General features: G+C 41.0%; 1 protein-coding gene across 11 annotated transcripts in view; it reads left to right on the forward strand.

Annotated features, from left to right (window-relative positions):
• The window catches only part of Prkn (parkin RBR E3 ubiquitin protein ligase), a 1,173,661-nt gene that overhangs the window by 581,028 nt on the left and 568,347 nt on the right, over positions 1-24,286 (forward strand). The window lies entirely within an intron of this gene.

The raw sequence follows: 24,286 nt of genomic DNA on the forward strand, positions 1-24,286 counted from the left end.
GCACCTCCACCTTGACCTACACTTTTTCGCCTTTATTATAAATTAAGGGTTAAATGCAGACCAAACTGAAAGCCTCCCAAACCAGAGATTTTATCTTGGAAGAAGCACATATTCCAAACAGCTGCCTTTTCTCTTTTTAATCTAATGGTACCTATTATTTAATATTAAGTTTAGCTTGATGTCTTGGAGAACCTTTATATTTCCCAGGTGAATTCTGTGACTTCAAAAGCTGGTACCCTGAGATTCGTTCACTTTCGCTGCTCTTCAATACAGATCTTCCTTGTCCCCACAGACAAGTGGCATGTTTCTACGAGAGCGAAATGTATATTTTGAGTTGCTTGCAAAATAATCAATACCGATTCAAATAAAACGATGTCTTACCCATTTTCCTAAAATTTGATTTATTCCATTGACTCCAACATCAAAAATATGTCTATGAAATTTACTTTTCATTCACAATCATCCCAAGTCTGAGAAGCCGCTTATGAAGCAGACAGACCATCAGCCCATGCTAGGAAGTCACTGCTCCTCCCCGGGCAGAGGACTGCGGTGTGTCCCAGGGGTTCTGGGGTGCAGTCCCAGTGCTCTGAGCCCCGCAGCTCACAGCTTCTTTCTGGAGCTGCTATTTTTGCACAGACACTTTCAGGAATGTTTGGTGCTCTGGTTGTGTTCATATCACCTCCAAGACCTTTAGGAGTTTGTTAACTGCTACCTCAACAATAAATGTTCATTATCCTCAGGAAATAACGAAGCACTAAATCCCAATGTCACCTGCTGGCCATACAGGTCTGTGGCGTCCTCTCTGGCCAACTTCTCATGTTAAGTGACAGCGGCCCTGCATACTTGGGGCCTGCACAGAAATTGCCACCTGGTGAGAGGGCCCTGAAGTCCTCCTTACTCGCTTCTGTCTAGGCCTGCACTCGCCTGCTTCCGTGGTTATAAAGAGAAAGCAGGGGAGTGAGGGCCAACCCTGGGGAAGGCTGATCCTTGTCATTACGTATGATCTGAGAATACCTTGAATTGACCGAAGCAGTAAAAGGAGTGTGGTATGTATGTGTGTGTGTGTGTGTGTGTGTGTGTGTGTATATATATATATATATATATATATATATATATATATACATATATATATATATATTTTTTTTTACATGCATGTCAAGCTGGATTTTTGAATTTTTTTTTCTTTTTAGTTATAGATAGACACAATACCTTCATTTGATTTATTTATGTGGTGCTGAGGATCGAACCTGATGCCTCACACATGCGAGGCAGGCGCTCCACCACTGCGCCCCAGACCCAGCCCAAGCTGGATCTTTAACAATTAATATTATTAAGTGTCAGTCTTCTTCCATCAAGATGGTGAGTTTGGGGAGATTCACCCTTTGTCATCCAGAAACGAGCAAAAAATATTAAGAGTGATTCTCAAGAAACCAGCAGCAGAGGGCAGTGATTCCGAGAGATGGGGAGAATGAGGGAGCAGGCTGGCCCGGCTCAGTGCCTTCAGGGTCCGCAGGATGCACCAAGGAGGAGTTTCCCAGGCGGAGTCCAGCAGAATCCCTGAATAGAAGTGAGAAATGTGAGATTTGGGGAGACCACAGACACTGGAGCTGGACGGTCTAATGGGAAGAGAAAAGGTACCCAGACAGGGATGTGGTAAAAGACTTATCTGAAAGGACTAGAGGGACAGTATGGAGCTCTCACGAGGACTGGTGATGCTACTTCTTCCCACCAGCCACCTGGAAAATTCCTAATGAATCGAGTGTCCGCTAGAAGACACAGAAAGGCCTTCCTCAGTAGCAGGGAGTATTTTTTTTTTCCCCAAACTAAATGCTTTTCTGAACCCAATTACCAAATATTAAAAATCAAGACCCTAAAGGATAAAGTTATTACCAAATAAATAGTTACATTGCAACACAAAGTCTAAGAATGATTCTTGGAATACAAAAATAGTTAATACCCAACCAGACAAAATACACAATGTCTAGCATCTAATCAAATATTATAAGTCATGCAAAGAGGCAAAATTATAATAACCAATAATGAAGAGAAAAATTAATCAAGAACTAGAACTGATAATAGATATTAGAATCATTATGCAAGGAAATTAATAATAGCCATTATAAGTGTGTCCTGTTTGTTCAGAGAGCTTAGAAGAGACATGGAAGATACAAAGCAGACAGACAATGGACTCTTGTGAGGAAAACAACAATATATGAGATTAGTGGGTGTTATGGTTCAGCTGTGGTGTCTCCCGAAAGCTCACCTGTATGACAACGTAAGAAGCTGTAGAGAAGAAATGATTGGGTATAGGCTTAGCATAATTAGTGAGTTAAGCCCTGAGGAGATTAACTGAAGGGGTAGGGTGTGGCCAGAGGAGGTGGGAATTAGGGCGTGGCCTTGGTATATATATTTGTATCTGGCAAGTAGAGTCTCTCTTTTTGCTTTCTGATGTGAGCTGCTTCCCTCTGGAACTGTGATAAACCGTTCCTCCGTCCAGTTGTTCTGGTCAGATCCTCTAGTCACAGCAGCAAAAAAGCTGACTAAAACAGTGATATTCGACTCTACAGAAGATTAGTGAACTGAAAAACATAGCACTAGGAACTATCCAAATGGAAACTCAGTCAACACATTTTTAAATGGGGAAGAACATCAGTGAACTGTGGGGCAATTTCAAGAAGCTTATAGCTTGTATATATGTAGTTAAAGTACCTGGGGGTGGTGGGAGAGGAGGAGAAGAGATACAGAGAAGAGGAAGAGAATGGCCGGAAGTGTTTCAGTGACATGAAGAAACAACACCAAGCACAGGGTAACACAGTGCTTATGCAATTTGTTTTAAAAAAAATGTTTAAAAGCATCCAAAGAAAGCAGGAACTATTTATAAAGATGAAGACGAAAATAAGGGTGAGAGATTTCTTATAGGAAAAAACACAAAAGAGAAGACAGTTGACAGCTTTAAAGAACTGACAGAAAAAAATTCTTCAGCCTAGAAATTTATATGAAGCAAAAGTCAATTTCAAAAGTAAACGTGAAACAGAATTTGTGAGACATACAAAAGCTGAAAGAATTCATAGCCAGAAGAGCTACAACACAGTTGAACGTAAAGGAGGTTCTCAAGACAGAAGGAGAGTTGTACCAGTTGGACACATAGGAGTAAAGTGTATCAGAAATGATCACTACACAATCGAACACGTAAGATTTTTAATTACTTCATCAGTGTAATAAATAACCGATTGTTTAGATAAAAATGAAAGAATGTATTTCAGGGTTTATACCATATATAAAAATTTGTGAGAACTAGAGTGTTAATCTGGGTATTCAAAAAATAGAAAGTTCTTAGAAGCTCTTGTACTGTATGAAAAGTGGTGGGATATTACTTTAAAATAGTTAACGATGTGTAGTATTATGTGCATGATACTCACTAAGCAATCACTAAAATAGTAAAGAGCTATGGCTGGTAATCAAGGAAGAGGGCATGGAGTCCCCCAAATAGTTAACACAACAAAAAAGCAGAAAAAGGTGATAAAAGAGGACTTGGAATAAGCTGAGTGGAAGAGCACTTGCCTACTGTGTGAGGCTCGACTTCTACTACCATGGCCGTGGAGAACAGTAAAGGGCAACAAAAAATATGTGGGATAGATAGAAAATAACTTGTAATATGATAGATTTAAATTAAATCATATGAAATATAATTCAATATAAATCTTGAAGATACCCCAAATTAATACAGAGATTTTTAGTTTGAACAAAAAAGCAAGACTCAATTATATGTTGCCTATAATAAACCCACTTTTAAAACAAGTATTTCAAATACATTGAAATGGATGAAAAAAGGTGTACCATGATAACATTAACTTTAAAAATCTGTACTGGCTAGGCTAATAACAGATAAATAGGTCTCAGCGCAAATAATATTATAAAGACAGTATTATCATAACAATAAAGGGTTGGTGCATAAAAGGAACCTAATAATTCTAAATATTTACATATCTAAGAACAGAGTTTCAACATAGTTGAAGTGAAAACTGATAGATTTGCCAGGATGGAAACATAAATTCACAATTACAGTAAGATCTCAATATACCTATATCAAACTGGAACACATAAACAGAAAATTAGTAAGAATATAGAAGATTTGAACTATATTACCAATAAAGTTCAAGTAATTGACATTTACAGAATATTCTACCTAACAACAGCAGAATATTCATTCTTTTCAAGTGTACATGGAATATTTATCATGATAGTCTATATTATGGGACAACCTAAGTTTTTGTTCAATATGTGAATAGATAATAAGTTGTGGCATATTCATACAATGAAACAGTAATCTGCAATGAAAATATATGAATAACCTGGATCAGAAATGAAAAGTTTCATCAGGAATAAAATCAAAAAAGACTTGTTGAATTCAACAGCACCACCTGTAAACTAGGTATGATTGATATCTGTATTCTTCTTCTACCAACAACAGAAGAAAACACATTCTTCCCAAGTTAACATGGATTATTCACCAACATAGACCATATTATGAACCATAAAAGAGATCTTAAGACATTTTATAAAATGGAAATCACAATATTTACTCTTAGGCTACATTGGAATTAAATTGGAAATCAATAACAGAATGATGGAAAATCCAAAAGACTTGGAATCTTAACAACAAACTTCTAAATAGCAAAGAAGGAATCTTGAGTGATTTTTAATTGATTTTTTAAAAAATAAATGACAGCGGAATGCATTACAATTCTTATTACTCATATACAGCACAAATTTTTCATATCTCTGGTTGTATATAAAGTATGTTGACACCAATCCATGTCTTCATACATGTACTTTGGATAATGATGTCTATCACATTCCACCATTCTTGCTAATCCTCTGCCCCCTCCCTTTCCCTCCCACCCCTCTGCTGTATCTAGTATTCATCTATTCCTCCCATGCTCCCCGTCCCTACCCCACTATGAGTCAGCCTCCTTATATCAGAGAACACATTCGGCATTTTTTTTGGTGGTGGGGGTGGGGGGATTGGCTAACTTCACTTAGCATTATCTTCTCCAACGCCATCATTTACCTGCAAATGCCATGATTTTATTTTCTTTTATTGCTGAGTAAAATTCCATTGTGTATATATACCACAGGGTTTTTTTTTATCCATTTATCCACTGAGGGGCATCTAGGTTGGCTCCACAGTTTAGCTATTGTGAATTGTGCTGCTATAAACATTGATGTGGCTGTGTCCCTGTAGTATGCTGATTTTAAGTCTTTTGGGTATAAACCAAGGAGAGGGATAGCTGGGTCAAATAGTGGTTCCATTCCAAGCTTTCCAAAGAATTTCCATAGTGCTTCCCATATTGGCTGCACCAATTTGCAGTCCCACACTTATTGTTGTTTGTCTTCATAATAGCTGCCATTCCGATTGGAGTTTTGATTTGCATTTCTCTAATTGCTAGAGATGATGAACATTTTTCCATGTATTTGTTGATTGACTGAGTGATTTTGAGCTAAATGAAAATGAAATACAGTTTATCAGTACTTGTGGGACATAGTTTAAGCAATACTGGAAGTAAATGTATAGCCTTGGATTCATATATTAGAAGAAGAAACACCTAAAATCAATTAGTAAATTGACCCTGTAGAAGAAGAGGGCGAAATTAAATTCAGAATCAGGACATAAATATCAAAATTTACAGCAGAAATCAATGAAATTAAAAATGGGAAATCAATAGGAAAAAAACAGTGAAACTAAACTATGGTTCTTTGAGAAGATGAATAAAGTCAATCTGCCTCTGGCCAGCTCAAGGAAGAAAAGATGACACAATTTACTACTAACAGAAATGAAAGAAGGGACATAACTACAGATCTCATGGACATTACAATAATAAGAAAGGATATCATGAATAATTCTATGTCTTTGAATTTAATAACCTAGATGAAATGGACCAAACTGCTAAAATTCACAGAAGAAATAGACAAATAGATGATGCATTAAAGAAATTTAATAAATGCTCAGGAATCTTTCAAAAAAGAAAGCACCAGGCCAAGGTGGATTTACTGGTGAATTTTCTCAAACACTTAAGGAAAGTGTAATACCAGTTGTCTACAATCTTTTTCAGAAGATGAAAGTTGAGGGAATTTTCCTAATTTATTTTTTGAGTCCAGTATTGCCCTATTACAAAAACTAGACAAATATAAGAAAAGTGTTGACCAACATCTTTCATGAACTTAAATGAAAAATTCCTAAATGAAATATTAGCACATCAAATTCAACAATGTATTTAAAAGAATAAAACATAACCAACAGGCATTATTCCAGATACGCAAGGTCGTTCCACATTTGCAAATCAATTAATGTAATATTATATCAATAGACTAAAGAAGATGCACATCATTATGTCAGTAGATGCAGAAACAGTTTTTGACAGAATCCAACAACCATTCATGACTAAAAAAAAAAAAAAGAAGATTCTCAGCAGATAAGGATAGTGGGAAACTTCCTTAGATTGATAAGAATATCTACCAAGATAACTACAGCCAACATCACACTCAGTGGTCAGAAATTAGAGGTTTTCCCACTGAGATCAGGAACAAGGCAAAACTTCCGCTCTCACTACTTCCTTTCAGTGTTTTACTGGAACTCTTAGCTAATTCAAGAAGCCAACAGCAAAATGCAATGAAAGATATAAAATTAGGAACAAAGAAATAAAACTGCCTTTGTTCACAAAAGACATGGTTGTGTATGCAGAAAATGCAAAATGACAAAAACCCTGTAACTTATAAGCAATTATATCAGGGTTTCAGGACACAAGATTAATGTACAAAAGTCAATCACTTTATTGTACATCAGCAATGAACAGCTGGAATTTGAATTTAAGAACCCAATACCTTTTACATTAACTATTCTCCTCAATGCAATATTTGGATCTAAATATAACAAAATATGTAAAAAGGTCTATGGAAGAAAAATAAAAAGACTGTTGAAAGAAATTTAGCAGCTAAATAAATGGAATATGTGGGGGAAATATTGCATGTTTGTGGATGGGAAGAGTCAACATTGCCAAAATGTCAATTCTTCCCTATTCAATCTATAGATTCAATGTAATCGCAACTGTGGGTATGAACAAATGGATCCTCAGGTTTATCTGAAAAGGTAAACAAACAATCAAAAGACAAAACAGAATAACCAACACCATATTCAAGAAGGACAAGATTACCCCATGTCAAGGCTTCCAAAACGCTACAGTAAATCAAAACAGTATGGTAATGAAAAAAGAATAGGTGGCTAGAAGAACGGAACATAGTAACAGAGTAGTGAATCCAGAAATATACCCCATGAGTATAGTCAAATGATCTTTTAGGAAGGGACAAAGGTAATACAATAAAGGAAAAAGAGTCTTTTTAGCAAATGATGCTACAACAGCTAGATATCCACAAGCAAAAGAAAAAAAAAGAAGGAAAAAAATATTCTAGGCATTGATTTTATACCCTTCATAAAAATTAACACAAAGCAGATCATAGTCCTAAATGTAAAATGCAAAACTTTAACACTTAATATTGGAGAAATTCTAAATGATGTGGGTATGTTGGTGATGTTTTAGATATAACACTAAAGACATCATCTATGAAAGATGTAATCGATAAGGTGGACTCTACTAAAATCAAAAATTTCTGCTATGGGAAAGATACTGTCAAGAGAATGAGAAAACAGACTACAGACTTAGAAAAAAAGCTGTAAAATATGTATCTTATAAAGGACTGTTCAAAATACATGGAAAAACTTTTAAAATTCAATAATAAGTAAACAGCCTGGTTGAGAGTGGGCCAAAATTTGAATAGCCATCTCACAAAGAAGATGTACATGGTGAATCAATATGTGGAGAAATGCTCCACATGTTAGCTCATTGGGAAATGCTAATTAAAATAGCAAAATGAGGTCTCACTATATACGTATCAGAAAGGCCCCGTCCAGAACACTGACACCACCAGTGGGAACTCTCTCACTGCTGATGGGAGTTCAAGGCAGCACAGCTACTTTGGAAGATAATCTGGCAGGTTTTATAAACTAAACATACCCTACCACACAATCCAGTAGTGGAACTCTTTGCTGAATGTCCACACAAAAACCTGCATATGGATGTCTTTAGCACATTATCCACAATAGCCCAAACCTGGAAGCAAAAAAAGTGTGGTACATTGACTCAGTGAAGTATGATTAATGCTAAAGTGATCTGAGCTATCAACCCGTGAGGAGACATACCGGAATCTTAAATGGGTATTACTGAGCTAAAGAAGGCCATCTCAAAAGCCTGCATGTTGCACGGTTGCGCAAGTGTATGGCTTTCTGAACACCAAAACCATGGAGATGGGGAGATGAGCTGCAGTTGCCAGGAGCTGGCAGGTGTGGAGGGATAAGCAGGTGGAGTGTGAAGGATTTTTAGGGCAGTTCACTTATTCTGTATGATATTTAAATGGTGGATACCTGTCATTACTCATTGGTCCAAATCCATAGAATGTAAAACACCAGGGTGGACCCCAGTGTAAGCTCTAAATTTCAGGTGACAACATATCAATGTAAATTTATCAATTATAGAAAAAGTTTTACTCTAGTGAGGATGTCAACAGTAAGAAAGCTTGTACATACCGTGGGGAAGGGTGTTAGAGGGAAACTGTACTTACTACTCAATTTTTCTGTGAACCTCAAACATATCTAGAAAACGAAATCTATTTTAAAAACTTAAATAATAGTTTGGAAAGGTATCCTGCCTATTTATTTGGAAATAAAAATTGATATGTTTGATAGCATGGATGAATTTCAAAAGATTATGTTAAAGCATAAAAATTAGACCAAAAAAGTATAATAACAAGTAATTTTTATGTAGAATTCTAGAACATTCAAACTTATCTGTGGTTACAGGAAGTTGGTGAGTGGTTACCTGGGTATGGAATGAGGGGCAGGATGGAGGGACTACAGAGGGCCTAAGGAAACTGTGATGGTGATGGGTGACGTGTTCATTATCTGGATTGGGTGATGGGTGTGTACGTATGTCCTAGTGTCACTGCAGCAGTGACCAGTTGAGTCTAGTGTACCCTTGGGAGCACATGGCATTAGCAGCATCCCTTCACCCAGAGTGCCGATTATCTTCATTTAGACTGTTTCTTCTCCAGAAAGTTGGGTTAGTCAGCTTTCTGTCACCGTGACAAACACTGAGGGAAACAACTTGGAGAAATAGGATTTATTTTGGCTCACAGCATCAGAGGTCTCCATCCGTGGTTGGCTGGCTCCAAGCAGAAACATCATGGTGGACAGGCCTGGGGGAGGAAAAGCTGCTCAGGTCATGGCGGCCAGGAAAGAGAGGAAGGGGCCCTGGAAAGATGTAATCCCCAAAGCCACACCCTCAGTGACCCACTGCCTCCAACTCGATCTGCCTCCCAACAGCCCATTCAGCTGCCAGTGGATTAAACCACTCATGCTGCTGAAGCCGTCAGGATCCCATCATCTCACCTCTGAGCAGTGTGCATGGCCCAGCATTGGGCTTTGGGGGACTTTCCAGGTCCAATCATAACAGCAGTTGATGCTGCTTTGGGTTTGTTGTTACTGCTGGGACTTCATAGCTCACCGTGGTGATGATTCTAGAAGGGAGGAACAGGGCTTGTAGGTATATCTTTTGTGGTGTGGGGGAGCTATGTATAATTTTGTGTTAAGAGTATGAAAAATCCCTCTTTACCCTTTCCTAAATCTGTAGAATCTACATATTTTTCTATCAAATGCTTTTAAGAGCACACACACACAAAAAAAAAACAACAACAACAAAAAAAAAAACAGGATGGCTTTCTTTTTCAAAGGAGTGAAAAATGACGATGGTATTGTGAGGAAAATTACCCACGCACACATGCTCAATTCACACTCCTCGTCTTCGGAAACATCAATGGACGCCATAAATCTCTGATTTCTACAGTACGATTTCCCTGAAGATCCCATTTATATTGAGGCATTTTAGGGGGGAGAAAATGTACTGGAAATTGACCCTTTGACAAATTTACACTGCAAGTATTTATAAAGAGATTGGATTTGTCTTGCACTGTCTTTTATTCTCTTGAGACTTTACTGGAGTCCAGAAAATTCCTTTATACTTTCTGTCATTGAAAGTGTGAATAAATGCTGTTTTTAAGTACTGCAATCTCAGCATGGTGGGCAAACTCAGCTAATGAAATAACAGCCCTTGGTAGCAGAGGAGAAAGCTCTAACTAGAATAATCTAGAACTGAGTCCTGGCAGTACACACATAGCTTGATTTATCCTTCACATCAGACACACATAGATATTTGAGAAACAGAAAACATTTATTCATGTACAAATACATAGAGGTGCCCATGTGTATAGTAATGTATTAATAGTTCCCAGTTTCATAAAAGGAGATTCTAAGATATTGAGTATACAGGGCTCCGTGTCAATTATGGTTTACAGATACTTGAAGACTTCCGAATGAGCCATGATAAACTCACAATACCACATCAAATGTATGTGCACAAGGATTGGTGGATTGGGGGCTGATAAATAGCTGAAAGTCATCAACTCATGATTTCATATCCAGAGGGTTTTCAGAAGTGCTATTAGTAATTACTTTCTTGTTTAATATTAGCTGGTAAAACTCATACTTCCCAAAAGTCCTCATAAAGAAAAGACAAGGCAAATAATATATTTAAAGGGTATTAAAATTACTGCATAAATGTTAATTTTTGCATTATTTTAATGTAATATACATGTTTCTGCATTTCCACATTATTGCTACATATTTTTAAATATTGTCAGCTTTATTGCTTTCCCAGGGTTATGAAGGTCATCAAAGCTCATCATTGCTTGGCACCCGTGTGTTCCTAGATTCAGGTCTGGCCAACTACAGGCAGGCATTTGGCCATTTTTGCACAGATGGGCTTATATATAACCAGCCAAGTAATGATATAGTCACTGAGCACCAGGTGTTGGTGATAAAAGGAATATTTGCAGCCAAATAATATTGACAACAGTGTCCAACTTGATTCTACTTGTGTATATTTTGGTTGGGGGAGGGTGTTTCCATCAGTAATATAGGCCTGAATAAGTTTTGGTTTCTTGAGAGGAAACTAGGTTTGCACAAGTCGCATAAGGAGAGGTTCTCCCTGGTCAGAGCAGAATAGCAGGTGCCTAATGTATGTAACTCAGTGTGTTCTGAGGAGCCCGATTGGCTGGAATGGTTTGAGAAGGGTAATGGAAACAACACCCAGCATTCTTCCCTGCAGGGACTCCGTCTAGCTGGCTGGTAACAAGCTAGGTGATTGGGGAGAGAGAGGACTTGTCCCTGCTATCAGGTCTTCAGAGCAGAAAGGGGCAGGGACACAGTACAACATCATGAAATATGGCCAGGTAGGTCAAAAAATATAGCTAAAGCTCCTAGTTAGTGATAGGACCCCAGTGCCTGGTTGCCTTGCCTCCTGTTCTAAGTGGGAGGTCACAGTATATACCCAAGTCACATAAAATCAATATTGTCCTAGGCTTCTACTGCAACATGGTAATACTTTTTGTAGCAATCACTATGATTAATGAATATACAGGTATACGTTTATAATGAAAATAACTTCATCCAATCAAATGCACCGGCCAACAGAATGGAACACATCTATGAAACAGGACACACCGTGTCCAGTGGGCTAGCCGCCCAGATCTCTGCTAATCACGGAGGGCATAGTACGTACTTGCTGTCATTCAGGAACGTAGGATGAGGCTTCTCCCTTTGTAAACTAGAACTGAGCTTCGTGGGTCACTGTAGCTGAGAGTGACCTGCTGATAGGAGTCCAATGTCAGAGGCACATCACGGTTGGCTTGTTTTTGGTGTGACTTCCTTTTGAAGCTTGATGATTTAGGTGCTTTTTCCAGGTTCATTATAAACAACTTTCCCCCCCAGCAAGTTTTATAACCTAACCATAAACAGCTCCTGCAGGCTAATGTTTGATATATGAAATCCTGGGAAAGACATTTTGGGGGGAGGCAGTTTGTCATACTTCCAATTTTCCCTTCAGACATACTGTCTAATGCCAAACAGTATTTTTAAATAGTATTGCATAAAAGTTCAAAATAGTAATACATATTAATGAAATCGTCTTAAATTTTATAACAAATTGATTTACTAAGTATCTGCTTTCCTTTATGTAATTAGCTGAGTATGACTCATACCAGGAATATATAAATTTGATTATTAAGAGGAGTTATAAATCGGATAAAGAAATTGAAGAAAAATGCAAAAAAAATTTAATAGTCTGAGGTACCACTAGGAGTTAGTTATAGCATTATTTTCAATATTGACCACATTTTGACAAAGTGACCATAAAAGAACCATGTGTTCTGACACCAGCTCGTGCCCACTGCTGGCTTGAGGAGGTGGGGGGTCCTTGCATTGGTCCAGAGCAGTGAGGGCCTGGCAACCAGACTGACGTCTAGCAGAGCCGTGGCAGGACGTGGCAGAACAAGCCCACACTGGGCTTCGGCTGGCCACCGGGAAACTGTGGGTCCCAAGGTTTCCCTGTGCTTCTCTCCCTCCACTAGGCTCTGGGCCTGGCTTCTCAGCTCCTCACGTGCTCCCTTCTTACAGCCCTCCACAGTCTGCCTGGCCTCCTGGATGAAGCCCACCACCCCAAGGGCGCAGTCTCCCGGCTTCTCTCTGCTCTGGCTTGGCCCCTGTTTCCACCCTTGGACGACAGTGTCGGACCCACTCCGACTTCCTGTTACTGGCCTTCTGTGTTTTCTCTTCTTAATTCACCAGATCCTATGATACTGACTTGGATCGTTTGCCATTTGTTAAAGTAATTGTTAAAAATGTTTTTCAAGGACAGGTCTATTTATTGACCCTTTGCCTACGCCATAGTCTGCAGCATCCTTACATCCCCTTTCCCTCCTCTCCCGGCCACGTCCAGCAGGACTTGATCTGCCCAGCCCTCAGTAGCGGCCTTCCTGGCCAGAGCATCTCACTGCCTGGGATGGTTTGCTTTCATTTTGTTGGTGTTGACTGCCTTTCTTTTGAATATTTAAAAAGAGTGCATGTCTTTTGTAACAATTCAAACAAAAAGAAATATATAAAGAAGCTGATAGCTTCCTCTCCCCCCCACTGTTTTCATTCCCCTAAAATAATTAATGTGAATTTTTTTCCTGTGAGTTCTTCTAGAAACTGTTCTGTACTCATTTAAAAAAAAAAATCTACACTTTTATGGATTTTTTTTCTTTAAATGTTGTTAGCACTCTTTGTTCCATTATAACTATTTTTTTTCATAATAGCAGCTCCTAAATAAATCTCTCAAAATCGATACCCACACATAGACCAAATTTGGTCATTGTAATAGCTGCATAATATTCCACAGAACAATTATTGAGCAAAATTCTTTTGTTATTGTGTTTTTGTCCTACAAAGTACACTTGAGTAAAATCCTTGTATGTAAATTATTATATGTTGCTGCTGTTGTTTGTGTTAATAAGAAGAGCAAAAAAATGTGCATTTAAAAATTTCATCCATATTGATAGGGAGGCAGAAGTGCTTCCCCTAGCTCACATGGTCCCTAACACATCCCATTAGCCCAGCATCCTTCAGTTTTGATCAAGTCCCCTGGAAATGTTATTCCGTCTTTGCTTTTGATTAGCATTTCTCTGACTACCAGTGACTTTAAGTGTCTCTTCCTGTTACTGGTCTTTTTTGTTTTCTCTTCTTAATTTACCAAATCCTTTTGATACTGACTTGGAACATTTGCCATTTGTTAAAATAATTGGTAAAAATACTTTTCAAGGATAGGTACATTGACCCTTTGTCTAGATAGATTCTGTAAACAAGTTCATCTCGTTGCAGAAATTCTTGAAATGCAGAACGTGTCCCCTACGTGGAGAGACTCGTTCAGCTTACGCCTTTGTAAAGCTCTCCCTCCACTCTTACCGCAAGGCTTGGTTTTGCGAATAGCCACCCGTGTTTCCCATCTAATATTTTATTACACCTTTTGTTGTTTTAATAGTTACATATTTAAAACATCTAGAACTCTTCTCTGCAATGATGAATGACCAATGATTCACTCCAGCTACTGCTACACACTTGTTCCCACGCCACTCACCAGTAACCGTCTTGCCCACAGAAGACCCACCTTGTCATAACACAGGCTACATATACACTTACTGGTATTTCCAGACTCTGTCCTGTTCCACTTGCCTATTTAAATATTTTATGAAAATACTAGTTTTGTCTTATAATAGCTTACCACGTTCTGTCTTATAAATTCTTATACATTTATTTATCATTTTATTTTTAAGTCATTATGTCTATTCTCCTCCCCCCACCCCAGAAAATAATTCTACCTGAGCTTCCAATATGACTTGCACTACAAATATTATACACTCGGAACACTTGTCTTCTCATGGATTCATCTTCATTTTTAAATACTCATCATAGGTCCTTTGCCTTTCTTATTGAGTAAATGCATTAATATTCTATAGCTCTTGTCAATATTAGGAATGAGACTATTTTTTTTCTGTTCCACTTCTAACTGGATTTTGCTACTATGAAAAATATCAATTTTTATTATATGGTTTGCATCCCGCCACTTACGTTTTTATCATTAATTTTTGTTACTTTTCACTGAGTCTCTCTGCATTTTAGTTATGCCCTAATGTCATTTGGAAATGAAGATAAATCTGTCATTTTTCTAATCACTGATGATAGGCATTGAGTTTTCTTACTGTGCAATGGATGATACCATCACTAGTGCCGATTATTATAACCTTTTGGCAAGTGACTTTATCAAATTCATGGTAGCTATTGCTACTAATGGATCTGATTTCTAAATGTTTTCAGAGAGTTTTATTAGGAATGGCTTAGAAGTTTGATGGAGTGACTTGGGTTTGCTGGTGGCATAATCGTATACATCTCCTCTGAGGATCTGGATTAGGTTGATGAACATGTGAAGGATGAGGCCTCTTTGCACTTGACACAGACCCTAACCCTTCTTGCTTTTTAAGTGTGATCTTCCCTGCCTAGAAGGGCACCGTGTGTCCATTCGCTGCTTTTGGTTGTTTTGGGTCCTAGAGTGAGCACTCTCTGCCTGCTGTGTTGACCCTATTAATATCCTCAGTGCCTCAGAGATGATGCTCACTAGCTTTTCCTTGAAAAGCAGGAAAACACGTTCACATTTTGAGACAATGTGGGTTTAAATTGCTGACATCTTATTTTTTTTTATGTGTGTCATTATTCACGAGTTCTTTGGTATATAATTCACCTTTTTGTTGGCTTTATTGGCCTTTTAAACTAAACACACCAGTGTCTTCACATGAGTCAGGAAGTAGCTCTGTCTTGTCTTGTGATCTGCGTTTTGGGGGCAGCTTAGAAAGCCCCTGCCTTTGACTCACACAGTGCTTCTGTTATTTCTTTGACTCTTCTCTCCGTCTAGGATTTACATATTGAACTCATGGCCTGAGCTCTTGTTTCATTCCATGAATAGGGCTCCTTTTCTGCCTCCCCCGACCCCCACTTTTGACATCTTAATTGAATTTTAAAATCTTAAACTGCATTCTCAAGATCCACGTTCTTGTTCTTGCTGTTTCCTTCAGAATTTTCTTTAGGTTAAAGGCCAAGCAGTTCTGACAGTGGAGCCAACAGGACTCCCCCTGCCCCAAACCCTTACTGTGGGCTGTGGTCTGGGGCCTCCTAGCAGTGGCTGGTGTCAGTCTAGGAAGCCTGTCCCCCGTGCCAGCTGTGCACATCAGTGCCATCTCTGGTACATGTTCAGGTCGTATTGTGTAGAGCCTGGCCAGGATGAGGGACGCTCACTCATATTTCCTTGCAGCCTTTATTTTTCCCACTCTTTTTGTGTACCTCTTGTCCACTGGACTGTGGGGTCCCTTAGGGTGAGACTGTCCTTCATCTTCATCTTCAGCACAGCATGCATTTCTCAAAACATTTAGGAGGGCGAGAGAGAAATAATTATCTTAATGGCACACTTGTGACCTCAAAAGCTTTGATTTTTCTCTCCTTTATCTCATTATAAAGGATAGATGTGGTATTAATCAATTTGACTCTGAAGTTGACCCTTCCATGGGAAATAACTAAGTGCACGTATAGATATCTTGCATAAATAGAATGGTTGTTTTTAATTCTTCCATTTACAATTGGTTCTACTAGCATATAATAAAAACATTCATTGTAACATTTATTTCCTGGTTTTATTCATCTTAGTTTTCCTGAATGTCTACAGTTCTTAGGTGAACCTACAAATCACACTTTCTTTCTCTTCTAATGAAGAAATAAAGTAAATACAAAGAATGTGAGAAAGAGTATATAAAGCCTCTCCGGTTTTGTCCAGAGTGGAGTGTTTATGGTTTTGTGTATGGCCTGCAATAAAGAAAGCAAGAATAAAGAGAAGCTCTAAATCCTACGTGCCAGAGAAACAAGGACTTTTGAGGGGAAAAAAGTTTAGATTTCAAGTCTAAAGTCATTTAAAATGTTTTAAAGCTAGAGTATTTTTTTATTGCTCAATATTTCTCTTTGCTTGTAGCCAAAAACAAGTTATATTATCATTTTTGTGAATCATTGCTACCAAAAGGTATGTTTCTCTTGCACTTTCTGTGCCCAGGGTGGACAGTCTGCAGCCACAGTTGCTGCATTTCTCAGACTCTGGCTGTGAGAGAAAAGTGACAGCGTCATTCTACCACCACCTGTGCCAGGGAGCCAGGCCTGTTTTCCAAACAAGGAGCCCAGTGGGTCCCAGAACAGCTCAGCAGTGAGGTTAAGGAGAGGTGCAGCCGAGGGAAAGAACAGAGCGAGCCTCTGTTCCCAGGGACAGGCCCGTAGGCTGCGGGCTTTCTCAGCAGTTGGTTACCCTGGGCCTGACCCCAGGGCCAAGAGAGTTCCCCCGGATCTTCCCTTCCTGCTCTTCAGATCTGTGGAGAGTGCCCATTCCCTCCCGACTTGCCCTGGAGAGGACATCCACCAATCCTCGGTGCGCCTGAGTCCTGCAGACACGCAGTGACATCCACAAGGGCTTCAGCTGCCCGTGTGCAAGACTTCTCATCCAGAGCTGTGGAGCCAGGGAAGGCCTCCAGGGCGGTGACCCTGCAGGGGTAGTGAAGCTGAGATCCAAAGGACCCAAAGGACACTTGAGGGTTGGAAAGGCAAAAGGAGTACAGAAGGCAAGAGAAGGACAGACACCACTGAGGGAGAACCATGGGCCGGGGCCGGGGCCAGGGAGAGCAAAGCTCTTCAGGTCTTCACAGGGGCTGGGAGAGAGGACGGCAGAGGAGCTGTGACGGGGGGGAAGTTGGAAGGCTTCGAAGGCCTTGCTCTGGAAGACAATTAAGCAGGACTTGATTAAACAGCTTGCCAGCATGATTTGCCATTGATGATTAGAATCACATTCTTTCTGCAATTTAGAAGTAAATATGAAATAACTGCCAGCTTCTAGAGAGTGCCTGGAAAATGCTAGGGGCAGAGCAGCTTGTCTAGGGATGGTGATCCATAGTGAATTTTCAGAATTATGACCTCCTCCTCAGTTCCTTGCAGATTACTGCCAGCTCACAGATACTTGTTTATGGAGTTTCTCTTGGAGGTCATATCGTGTAATGGAATAGAAAATAGGTGGTGGGAGATGACAAAAGGAAATTCTCTGTTTTAACAACAAAATATTTTAAGAGCTCATTTTATTTATCTGAGAACAAGAGCTGGAAAGCTTTGCCTAAACATGAAACTAGCAAATGTTATGGATGCCATTGTGTTCTTCCAGCAATCACGTTATGAGGGCACTTGAAACCTTTAACTTCTAAAGGAAATAAGGAACACCCACAACAACAAATATTATCTGTCCTGGTCTGGCTAGGCTACAAAATTGAGAGAGAACAGATTGGCTTAATTTGTCTATCAAGCACATGACATCACGTAAGGAAAGGCTTTTGTTTTGAGGTTAGACAGAAGTAACAATCCACAGACACTTTTGAAATAGGGATGGAAACCCAGGAGCCCAGGTACCACGCTGGTGTGACTCACTGGGCAACAGACATCACACCTGAAGGAGAAAACTGACTGCCGCATTGTGATCATTACAATGTGGGCTCATGGTTTTAGAGGTTCTCATCCTTAATGGGGGAGACCCATTGCTTTCATGGGTGCCAGACAACAACTGTGGGGAGTGTATGACAGAACACACCTGCTCACCTGAGAACAAGTGGCCAGGAAGCAAAAGCAGGAGGGGCCAGGGCCCCAGGATTCTGTTCAAGAACACACCTGTGATGACCTCAGGACCTCCCGGTAGGCCCCGCATCCTAAAGCTCCCGTCACCTCCCAGCAGTGCCCCTGGGGACCCGGCCTTTAACACATCGGGCTTTGGGAAGCGTTTAATATCCTAAATGTAGCACCTGAGCCTAGGTTACTCATTAGGAAAAGAGGCTCTTAGGATCCACTCGCTCCCTGCCAGGGAGCCCCTACAGAATGGAGTGGATGCAGTTTGGGTAATTTCCAGCAAGTTTGGAGTCACAGACCCTTCATGACTTGAAAGAACAAAATAGGAACAAGTAAGGAGATATTACAACCATAGTCAAAGTATTTGCTTTAAAAAATTGGTAATTTTGCTCTGAAAAGCATGGATAGTTACACCAAGTGGGATAAATAGACTTAAAATTACGTCACGCCAATTCATTTCCTGTTTTGCCATAAATAAAATTTAGTGCCAAAGTTTGAGGGGAGGAATAAAAATTTAGGTTTTCAAAGCCTCTGGATTATAGAATTCCATGGAATCCCATTTAAAAATACATTTGAAATATAATAATAGCCATATTGATGTAAAAATGACAGTGATGTGGGGCCTGGCACAGAAATGATAGTAGAGAGTAGATCTCCATCCGCTGAAGACTTTCTGGTTTAGAATAGTTTGGCTTGCAATGTGCATGCATCTGAGGTATGTATTTGCTGTTGACCCTGGAGGCCCTGGAGGAGGTGGACAGTCCTCTTGAAGGCCTTGGCTGTGGACTGGCAGTGGACGTGGTACAGACAGGCAGCCTCTGATAGCTCCAGCGCAGCAAGGGTGGATTCCGTTTTGTGTTCCTGTGAGTAGATTGATTTTCATTTTCCAGATAAACTCTGCACCTCATCTAAAGACTTTGCTCACATCTTATTAAGAAAAGACAAACTTATTATTGAACATGATAACAAACTCATTAACGTTCTAGATTTGATTTGTCGAAGTGGGTGTAACCTAATTTTAAAACTGGTATTGCTAAATTAACAAGGTCTGTAAGTATTACACAGCGTAACAAGTCACACAGTGATAGAAAAACTGATATGATGACCTGCTGGATTTATGCACCAAGATCCGCTTGACACCACAGTGTGAGGCCCGGGACAGCACTCGAGTGCCAAGAACAAGTGGCGGTGGAGAAGTTCTTCTGGGAGCACAGGGAGTGGAGGGGTCAGGCTGTATTTGGCTTGTTTTAACTTAGATAACATTAAAACTTTAATACTGACATTAATAACGGGAGTTCTTATTGGATAGTAAGTCAAAACTGGCCGGGGGTGTAGCTCAGTGAGTGGCACAGCGTGTGCCTAGCATGTGTGAGATCCATGTTCAACCCCCAGGACCATCAAAAATAAAATAAAATACAATAAAATGAACTAACAGTTGTTTCTTGTGAAAGTATTTATATCCTGCCTGGGTAGGGGCAGGTGCCTGGGTCTGTCAGAGACCACGATGACACTGACTTTCAGGGAATCTCTTTAGAAAACGGCAGTGGCCCATCTTGACAGGGTTGGTCCAGTTTAAACTCAGGACCTGGACGCCGTAGCCCGTTTTGCAGGGCGGTGTCTGAGTGCGCCGTGTTGAGATGGAGGCTAAGAGAAAGCTGCACTAACAGCCGCGCTGACCCACAGACTGCATTTGCTGCTGTCCCACTGGGTGGCATTCAGGCCCTGCTGCCCCTCCGCTCTATCAGGCCAAGAGCAGATGCCATCTCCCAGACTGGCCTCGCCCAGGTTGGCGACAGAGGGAGGAGGAAGCAGAAGTCTCATACATTCCTCTCTCTCTCCCCAGGGCCTGGCTCATCCCCTTCATTCTCCCAGCTCCCACAAACAGCCCCACCCCTGGGACTCAGCCTGTTGGCCTGTTGTCCTCCAGCCCCATGGCAGCTGCCCCTTGGGGGGCTAATGTGAGAGTGGCTTGCTTCACCTGTTAAGATCTCCTCTTCTTCTACACTTCACAGTGAGAGCTGAGCGCTGAGCCAGGCAAATGACCACATGTTAACCGTCATCCCAGTGGCCTGTAATCCTCAGCCAAGGAGGCTGAGGCAGGAGGATTGTGAGTTCAAAGCCAGCCTCAGCAATATCGAGGCACTAAGTAACTCACTGAGATCCTGTCTCTATATAAAATGCAAAATAAGGCTGGGGATGTGGCTGGGGATGTGGTCGAGTGCCATGAATTCAACCCCCAGTATCCCTGGCAAAAAAGAAAAAGGAAAAAAAAAGGATTTGGAGGCCAAAATTCTTTGTAAAGATAAAGTCGTATTTTATATGGCAAGCTTAATTGTGAAACAGCATCTATGAAAACTTTTCACTGTAGGGTATTCAATGAAACCTATTAGAAGGTTCTGGGTAAATGAGCTATCAGGTCTTGCTCTTGCTCTTGGCTGGACTGAGGATGGGACAAGCAGGGATTCCAGCCACTAACTGGGTGTTTTTACATAAACTTGGAACCCATCAAATAGTATCTAATGTTGACTGATTAGCGTTTTGTCCTGTCAGTTTCCACACATTTGTTTCCTGGTACTAATCTCATTTTCAGTTTGGGCTGGTTCTGGTTCATTTCTTTTGTTGTGGCTATAGTCCCCCTTTGTTTCTAAGGCAGTTCTTAGGAGTGGTGACAAAGTGACACAGTGCAGGGGCAGAAGAGAGCGACGTCCAGGAACTCTGAGACAGTTGAGCTTCCGTTCCTGGCTCCCCTCCTGGGGGACACCTTGATTTTTATGGGCGTGGCCTGATTGGAAGGCCAGGCCCCTGCTGTCTGGAAGGGAGGGGAGGTGAATTCACGGGAAGCAACTGGGAGGGCTGTGGCACCAGGACATGGGAAGGGTGTGCATGTGGCTCAGGACTTCGGGAACACTTGCTGGATTGGGGATTCTTAATACTCATAAGGTGGAAAACACTTGCAGAGTGTTTAACAGTGTGCCTTTTATAAAGCCCGTTTTTTAAGGTGTTATTTTTCTCTGGCTTATTTTTTTTTTAATAGCTTATACTATCACTTGAGAACAAAACAAAACTGACTAATTATTATCATGGATTTTTAGCTCTATAGCTGTGTTGTTCCCACCAGTGAGGATACGGATCCAGACAGAGCGAGCTCCAGTGTGAACAGCAGGCCCTGGTCAGGTGGAGGGATTCTTTTAATTTAATGGGGCCTTCTCCTTCTCCTTTTTTCCATAGCTGATGTAGCTGTGAGTTGGCATTTATAAGAGAAGGCTGGGCCCTCCACAGCTAGGAGTTCTGGATGGGCCCGTGTGGCACTGTCTTCCTGATGGATGGGGACATGGTCCTGCTGAGCCCAGAGCCTTCTGCTTCCCTAGGGACCCAGAGGCAGCTTTGCTGGCCAACCCTGACACATGGGGACCAGATGCTTTGTGGGCCACCTTCTGGGGGCTGCTGCCAGGACCTGAGGGGGGTGTCACCTTTCTGAGCAGCCTGCTGGGACCCAAGCTGAACAGGTCCTGCCTTTGGCTTCTGGAACAACGGGGAAAGACCAAAGGAAGGCACAGCTTCACGGTCCCCACAAAGAGTCCTGGAGCTGTCTGTGGGGTGGCACGACACCCCGTTGTGGGCACCTTGAGACACCCAAGGTGGGATTCCTCAGAAGACTCTGCTGACTCCTGTTGGGCTCTGCTGCTTATTCACTTGCGTCATGTCAGGCATGGCTTGGAGAGTCCTGGTGCACTGATCGTACAGGAGAGGAAGGGACCACATCCCTCTGCCAGTGGCCTCTCAGGAAAGACATTTTTTTCTAGTGGGGGACAGTTCTCCATGGTCTGTCTTTCCTAATTCTGAGCAACAGGGAGATGGTCCTTTGTTTGGGGCCATCTTTTCAAGGAAAAGTAATGACTTTAGAAGAGAAAAATCTCTCTCTCCAGAACAAAAGGCAGATTTGCTTATCATCCAGAATAATAAAGACCACAGCTCCCTTCAGGACAAAAGCAATGCCAGCTCACAGCTGCTTATAAACATCTGAGTTCCCCAAGCTCAAGCGCTCAGCCGCGAGGTCAAACCACAGCTGCACAAGGAGTCCCGTCTGCAGCCCTGCCCTGGGTGTCAGGGACTGCTTTCTGCTGTGCTGAGTTATGCAGTCCTTTCTCTCTGATCCTGCAGTCCCTCGTTTTCTGCAGGCATCTGTGATAATACTGTGGCAGATTAACTGTGGGGAGAAAGCTGGGCAAAACCTTGGATCCTTCACAGAGCTCACCAGTTACTCCAATACCACAGGAAACACTCCTTTCATTAAAATTGGTGGAGAGAGCACTGAAATTCACTGATAACACAGACATATTAAATATGCAGAGTTAGTATTTTGTATTTTAGTTTTGTAACACCCTATGAATTACTGGAATTTTCCAAATATCTCTAGTTTCTTACATCACTATCTATAAATATCCACCCCCCCCCCAAATAGGGAGGATTTTGGATTTTATCTGGCTGAATTTTACTGGGTGTTAGAACAATTCATGATGTGTTAGCTGAACTTCTAACAGTAGTTTTCTGCAAGCTAAGAAAAAATATAAATACTTTTATTTATCTGTAGATGAAAAACATTCTCAATGGTCTAGTCAAGTCAGCCGTTTGGGAGGAATCACTTTAAGTTATGAGTTAGGATTCTTTTTACATCTGCAAAAAGCAGTTGTGCCTGGCTCAGTGTATCTCCTGGAGTCAGTCATGTCCTCCAGACTTTTTGTTAGGGTGGTCACGAATTGTTTTAACTTTTTTCCTTAGTACCCTTGAATTGGCCTTTGAAAGATTCGTAGCATTTCAAAAGATTGAGTGCAAAAGATGGTGTCCCATGTTCAGAAATGAGAAACCAGAAAAAAAAAAAAAAAAACAAAACCATCTCTCAGTGTGATTTCCATGCGGCCACAGGGCAGGGCCTGGGCTCATGGGCAGGACACAATGGACAGGCCTGCACGTGGGCTCTAGTGCTGGCCCTGGGCATGCCCTCTAAGTCTAGAGAATCACTCTGCATACCCTCACCATGGGCTGAAGATTGCAGGTCGGGGAATCAGCTAATATCCCACTGCCCTGGGTAAGATAGGTTCCAGTTAACTAGCAGGATTCTCAAGACTTGTCATGAAGAATAGCTTGTCTTCTAGATACCTTATTTGGGGGCATATCTCTGTAAAATTTTGGCTCACTCCAAAATTTTGGAGAACAGCCTGTTTGGCCTGGGTTGTGGCATTATTTCAGATGTAGTAAGTGAGGTCTGCTGTAGCTGTGGTCTCTCGAGTGCATAAGTAGAGCTTATTCACCTTAACTCAAGGGCTCTCAAAGTTCATTTCCTTAAGCAGTAGGAGCAGCATCACCTGGCATCCTGTTAGCAGTGGGAATCCTTGATCCAACCCTAGAACTTAGAAAAACTGGAGGAGGAAGCAGCAATCTCTGCTTTAACTAGGACCTACTCCCTGCCCAAGTGATTCTGATGCACACCAGAGTCTGAGAAGCATTGTATGTCAGAGGAGAATGAGGCTAGTTAGATTTTAAGCAGGGAGAGAACAAATGAAATGATGCTGTCCAGTGTGTAAGCAGAACATAACATTTATTAAATTAATATTGTAATTTTTCATTTATGAAAATATATATAACTTGTATCCTATACCAGGCACTGTTGCAAATACAAATAGAGCATTCCATTAGTTCTCATGATGGCTAAACTGTGGATCTCAGGCAAAGTCCATTTTGTGAATAAAGTTCATTAGTAGATATCCGCGCCCATCCACGTGCCTGTCTTCTACTGAAGCCTTTAGGCCAGGATGCTGAGTTAAATGCAACTAAGACATGGGGCCTACAGAGCCGACTGCATTTAAGATTTCACATCTGGGGCTTTCCATCAGTTCTCAGTCGCAGGTCTGGTGTGTAAGGGAAAAGACTCTCCACATTTCAGGTCGTTAAATACAGATGGAGTTAGTGGTGAGAGCTGTGTGCAGGGAGGCCATGCAGAGGTCTGACAGGAGGAAGGACAAGGACCAGCCAAAGACTGCTGTGTGAATGCAGAGAAGGTTG

Source organism: Marmota marmota, unplaced genomic scaffold (genome assembly GCF_001458135.2).
Source record: "Marmota marmota marmota unplaced genomic scaffold, marMar, whole genome shotgun sequence".
Taxonomy (NCBI): domain Eukaryota; kingdom Metazoa; phylum Chordata; class Mammalia; order Rodentia; family Sciuridae; genus Marmota; species Marmota marmota.